Source organism: Onychomys torridus, chromosome 22 (genome assembly GCF_903995425.1).
Source record: "Onychomys torridus chromosome 22, mOncTor1.1, whole genome shotgun sequence".
NCBI classification, from domain to species: domain Eukaryota; kingdom Metazoa; phylum Chordata; class Mammalia; order Rodentia; family Cricetidae; genus Onychomys; species Onychomys torridus.
In genome coordinates, this window is record NC_050464.1 from 18257802 (window position 1) to 18263801 (window position 6000).

Sequence of the window (6000 nt, forward strand, 5' to 3'; positions counted from 1 at the left end):
GGCTTCCTTCCCCCACCCCATCCGTTTCTCCCCTTTCGGCACTGGAATCAGATATCTCCCTTAGCCACATTCAAGGACTAACAGAAATAACAGTCCAGAATACCACATGCTAGTCTCCTGATTTAAAGTAAATTTCACAAGGAGACATTGACTAGGTCAGGTGGACCTTTATACAATTTAGCTCAGACCCTCTTTTCTTATGGACTTACTAACTTTATAGACCTCTAACTTCTTACCTAACCAGTTCTAGGGATGTAGACTGAGCACATAGATCCCCTTTTTGATATACTAACCAGTCTTTAGCACTCAGTTGATCTCTTTTACCACTCCCATTTGGACTGTAAAAGAAAGCCTGGTGGTCACTGCCTGAGGCAAATTCTTACCTGCCTGTATGACCCTGTAGAATTCAAGTCTGGTGACCTGGCTTGGCCAGAGGATTGCTATTGCTTGGGTTTATAACTGGATTCCTGGGAGACTTAAGGAGAGCTGAGAGAATAAGGATATGGAGTAGAGAAAAGAGAATGGAAGAACTAGCTGGGTAAGAACTTGAGAGGAACAAACTGAGATGGGGAAGAACTAGATTGAAGGGCGAGAAGAGAGTACTAGAAGAACGAGATGAAGATGAGGAAGAGCCAGATGGGGAAGAACAAGATGAGGAAGAACCACATGAGAGAGAAGGAGATGGGAGAGGAGCTGATAGGGGAAAGAACTAGATGGATGAGAACCTAGAAGGGACAGAACTCAGATGAAGGAATTAAGATAGAACCTAGAGGGGACAGCAGATGAATGTACACAGAAATCAAGCAAGAAAGGAGCTAGTCATGGGAGCAGAACAGAAGCTTGTAGAAAGAGAACAGACTCAGAATAATAAAGTGTATGGACTAAGGAGTTTTGTGTACATAGATTCATTTCTTTCTTTCTTTTTTTTTTTTTTTTTTGGTTTTTTGAGACAGGGTTCTCTGTAGCTTTGGAGCCTGTCCTGGACTAGCTCTGTAGCCCAGGCTGGCCTCGAACTTACAGAGATCCACCTGGTTCTGCCTCCCGAGTGCTGGAATTACAGGTGTGCGCCACCACCGCCTGGCTTTTTTTTTTTTTTTTTTTTTTTTTTTTTTTTGCCAGAGCTGAGGATCGAACCCAGGGCCTTGTGCTTGCTAGGAAAGCGCTCTATCACTGAGCTAAATCCCCAACCAGATTCATTTCTTTTCATCAAAGATTATCAGCTGGTTGTTCCCGGACCCTGGGAGGGAGGACTATCATGGGACTGGACCCCCATAGTCCCCGATAAAACAGAAACCTGGCATTGATATAATCCACAGACTTCACCATAAAACAGACAAATTCTGAGAGATAACATTTGGATTAGACCTGCTTCATTGGGGTAAAAAAAAAAAAAAAGCTCTTAGAACTGGCATGCCCTGTGAGCTGCCTGGTCCCCACGTCCACAGAAAGCCTATAAGCTCCAGCCTCCACTAACGGGTTTTGACTCACAGTTCCAGCTGTGCCACAGTTACAAGGATCTTCTAAGGGCACAAAGACAGAAGTGGAGAGACACAGACAGACAGACAGACACATTGGCTATCTTTGGTGAGGAACTACGTCCAGTCAGAGAGCTAAGGGCTCATTTCCTTCCCTTTCGCCCTTTTCTGGGAACTGGCATCCATTCAGCTGAGGGCAGTGGGGTGGGGAGCACCGGCCTCTCTGCCACCTACACATGAAGCTGTCTGGGTTTCTGTTTGTTTGTTGTGCTGGTTGCTTTTGGTCAACAACGTGGCACAAACTTGAGTCACCTGGGAAGGTGGGGACTCTCAATCGAGGAACACCCCCTTCCCCCCCCCATCAGACGACCCTGTAGGCATGCCAGTGGGGCATTTTCTTGATGAATGGCTGGGGACACCGCAGGTGGCTCCAGTTCTGAGCACGTGAGCATATTTGGTTGGGTTTGATTCTCTGAGACAGGATTTCAGCATGAAGAACTTGCTTTGAATTCCCTGGGTAGTTTAGGCTGGCCTCAAACTCACGACCATCCTGCTCCAGCCTTTCCAGTCATTCATTACCAAGCCTAGCTTGAAAGTTGAAAGTTTTGCTTTTTTTTTTTTTTTTGATCTGTTTGTTTTTCCAAGACAGGGTTTCTCTGTGTTGCTCTGGCTGTCCTGGAACTCCCTCTGTAGACCAGGCTGGCCTTGAACTCACAGAGATCTGCCTCCCAAGAATTGGGATTACATGTGTGTGCCAACACACTAAGCCTGAGCTGTTTTTGTTTGTTTGTTTGTTTGTTTGTTTGTTTGTTCAGAGCTGAGAACCAAACTCAGGGCCTTGTACTTGCTAAGCAAGCGCTCTACCACTGAGCTAAATCCCCAACCCGTTTGTTTTAACAAGCCCATTAGTTGGTTGTAATGCACAGTCAGTTTAACTTGTAATTGCTTTAGTTTGTGGAACACCAGGAATTAAGCGTAGGGCCTTGCACATGCCAGGCAGGCTTCCACTGATCTACCACCACCATCTTCTGAAGCCCCTCACTGGGGAGTCTAGGTAAGTGCTCCAGCACTCAGCTCCATCCTACAGTTAAGAACCTCTGCTAGTTTGAGTCCTAAGCATATGTTGTTTATACCTCAAAGGCTCTTTCCCAAGGGTTCCTGAATGCATGTCGGAATCACCTTTTAAACTGTTATGTCTAAACACCTCCTCTGGGATTCTGACTTAAGTGGTCCAGACTGCTGTGTATGGGGAGATTGTTCCATAGCCTCTGTAGTTGTGCCAACACTCACCTGACTGAGCTCGAGAAGCAGCTAGAAGGTAGAGAACAGGCTAACACCAAGCGTAGGTAAAGGTGATGTTCTTTTGTTTGTTTGTTTGGTTGGTTGGTTTTTTGTTTGTTTTTTTTCAAGACAGGGTTTCTCTGTGTAGCTTTGCGCCTTTCCTGGAACTTGCTTTGAAGACCAGGCTGGCCTCGAACTCACAGAGATCCACCTGGCTCTGCCTCCCGAGTGCTGGGATTAAAGACGTGCACCACCACTGCCTGGCTAAAGGTGATGTTCTCTGGGTCAGAGGCTGGCTTGAGTATATGCAGGCTTAGTCAACCAACATCAGGAACAGGTGGTCGAGCAGCTAGGGATAAGAGAGGGAATCTGAAGACATCTAGCTGGTACAAGTGTCTGGCTTCTGTCCTGGAGATGGGAGGGAAGGAGATCTTTCATCTCAGGATGAAAGAGCAAGAAAACGGAAATGGTGCGCCCTGTATTGTTTATATCAAGAGAGCTGTGCAGCACCCTGAAGGAGCAGACAGGCTGGTGCCAGGGGGATACCTGGCTGCCTCACTCTGGAAAGCAAGGGAGGTGCATACAGAGGGGGGGACCCTCAGCAAGTCGGAAGCAGGTAGTTTGTTCCACAGCAAGAGGATACATTGGCTGATGAAGGACAAGCCAAGGAAGCGGCAGCAAGAACTGGGAAGGGACTGTCAGGGAGGAAGAAGGGGCGGGCCAGCCAAGAATTCTGGAACCTCAGGGAAAGAGAGTGCTTTAAGGACCCGGGGAAAGCAAGAAGTGTACCCGAGAATACCTGGATTTTGCAAGGAGACAGGGGCCACACAAATTCACTAGGCACAGAGTGAGTGGAGGGGTATGGTTAGTGAAGGAGCCAGGAAGGAGCTGCTCACATGTAGGAGGCTGAGGGTGCAGGGGGAGAAGAGGGAGAGAAAGCTATAGAACACATGGAGGGGAGTCATCAATAAGAGGACCCAGGACCAAGGGGGATATTTTTGTTGGCTTGCTTTTTTGTTGTGTTTATCATCATCATCACCATCATCGTTATTTTTATTTTTTGCGTCTGTCACGTGTGCAGTTCCCACAAGGAGACCAGCAGAGGGTGGCAGAATCGCTGGCGCTGGAGTTAGAAGCGCTCGTGATCTCCCTGATGTAGGGGCCGGGAACTGAACTGGGGCCCTTTGGAAGAGCAGGAAGCACACTTAACCACTGAGCCATCTCTCTAGCACCTTCCTGCCTTTTTTGACAGGGTATCCCAGGGTAGCCTTGAACTCATGATGTATCCCAAGCTGCCTCTCACTCATGATCTTCTGCTTCAGCCTCCTGGGTGTTAGACTCCACCTGTGTTCCACCAAGCCCAGCAAGGGAGTATTTTATGGCGGAGCCTTCTGGAAGGAGATGGGTCATTGGAAAGAGCATTGCTTTTCAACAGGATGCAAGCCAGGCACGGTGGCACAGGCCCTTACTCTCAACACTCGGGAGGCAGAGGCAGGTGGATCTCTGAGAGGTCAAGGCTAGCCTGGTCTACAGAGTGAGTTCCAGGACAGCCAGAGCTGCATAGATCCCTGTCTTCAAACTAAGCGAATAATAAATTGCTAGAATGTAACTTTCAGAAAGCCCCTTCAAGCCAATCTTCAGTGGCGGAGAGCACTCAGAGCTGGGCACTCCTACCATATCCACAGCAGAGAGGTGTGTGCATTTTTGTCCTATGATAAAATGCCATGGCCAAAGCAACTCATTAAAAAAAAAAACAAAAAAACTTTATTTTGGCTTATAGTTCCATTGTGGCGGGGAGGCATGGTAACAGGCAGCAGGCATAAAAGCAAGTGTTAGGCATGGAGACAACAGGAAGTTGAGAGCTCACATCCTCCAACACAAGCACGGAGCAGAGAGAGAGCTAGCTGGAAGTATGGGAATCTTTTAGAAGTGCTAGTGTTGCTGGGTGGAGGTGCATGCCTTTAATCCCAGCACTCGGGAGGCAGAGGCAGACAGATCTCTGTGAGTTTAAGGCCAGCCTGGTCTACAGAGCGAGATCCAGGACAGCCAGGGTTACATAGAGAAATAAAAAGCCAAACAAACAAACAAACAAACAAACAAAAAAAAAAAACTAACTCTTTTTAGTCCTGGCTGTCCTGGAACTCGCTTTGTAGACCAGGTTGGCCTCAAACTCAGAGATCCACCAGTGCTAAGACTGAGTGAATCTTTAAACTCGTGTAGCCCTGGCTGTCCTGGAACTCGCTCTGCAGACCAGGCTGGACTCAAACTATTCAAGTAGTTGTGAAATCCGCCTGCCTCTGCCTCCCAAGTGCTGGGATTAAAGGCATACACCACCACTGCCACCACCACCTGGCTGGCATTGGGGTTCTTAACCTGGCTGGGTGTCAACAACACATCCATTCAGGATTTCACTCACTCCCTAGAGGGGAGGAAGAAGTGAGGGGCTCCATCTTTGCAGCTATGGTGGAAGTCATCATCCCTGCTGGATACAGACCTTCCAGTATGGATGCCTTGATGACATCCGTGTTCTGTAAGTAACCCTAATAAATTCATTAGTACCCAGGGTGAATCTTGGTGGAACTGAATTTTGGTTTGGCATTGGAACCTTAGGAGGAGGGGAATATGTTTCCTAGTTCCCACCATCACTACACCTTTTTGTTTGTTTGTTTGTTTGTTTGTTTGTTTTTCGAGACAAGGTTTCTCTGTGTCGCTTTGTGCCTTTCCTGGAACTCACTCTGTAGACCAGGCTGGCCTCAAATTCACAGAGATCCGCTTGCCTCCCAAGTGCAGGGGATTAAAGGCGTGTGCCACATCGCCTGGTGAAGTAACATCTTTTTAAAAAATATTATTTATTTATTTATTTATTTGTAGTTGTAAATTGAACCTAGGGCTTCGTGCACATGAGACAAGCACTCTCTACACTGGGTTACAGCCCCAGTGTGTGTGTGTGTGTGTGTGTGTAGTTGGTGTTTGTTTGTTTTCTTTGAGACAGGATCTCACTGTAGCTCACTTGGAACTCTATATATAGATCAGGCTGGCCTTGAACTTACAAAGAGCCACCCACTTCTGCTTGGACTTCCCTAGACTCTTAAATCCTCAGAACAAGCGAAGGAGAAACCCATCTGAAATCTCAGAAAGTGGAAGCGAGATCAGGCCTTGAAGGACAACCTTAATTATATACCACATTTAGACCAGGCTGGGGTCCGGTCATGATGGCACACAGCTTTAATCCCAGCACTGGGGA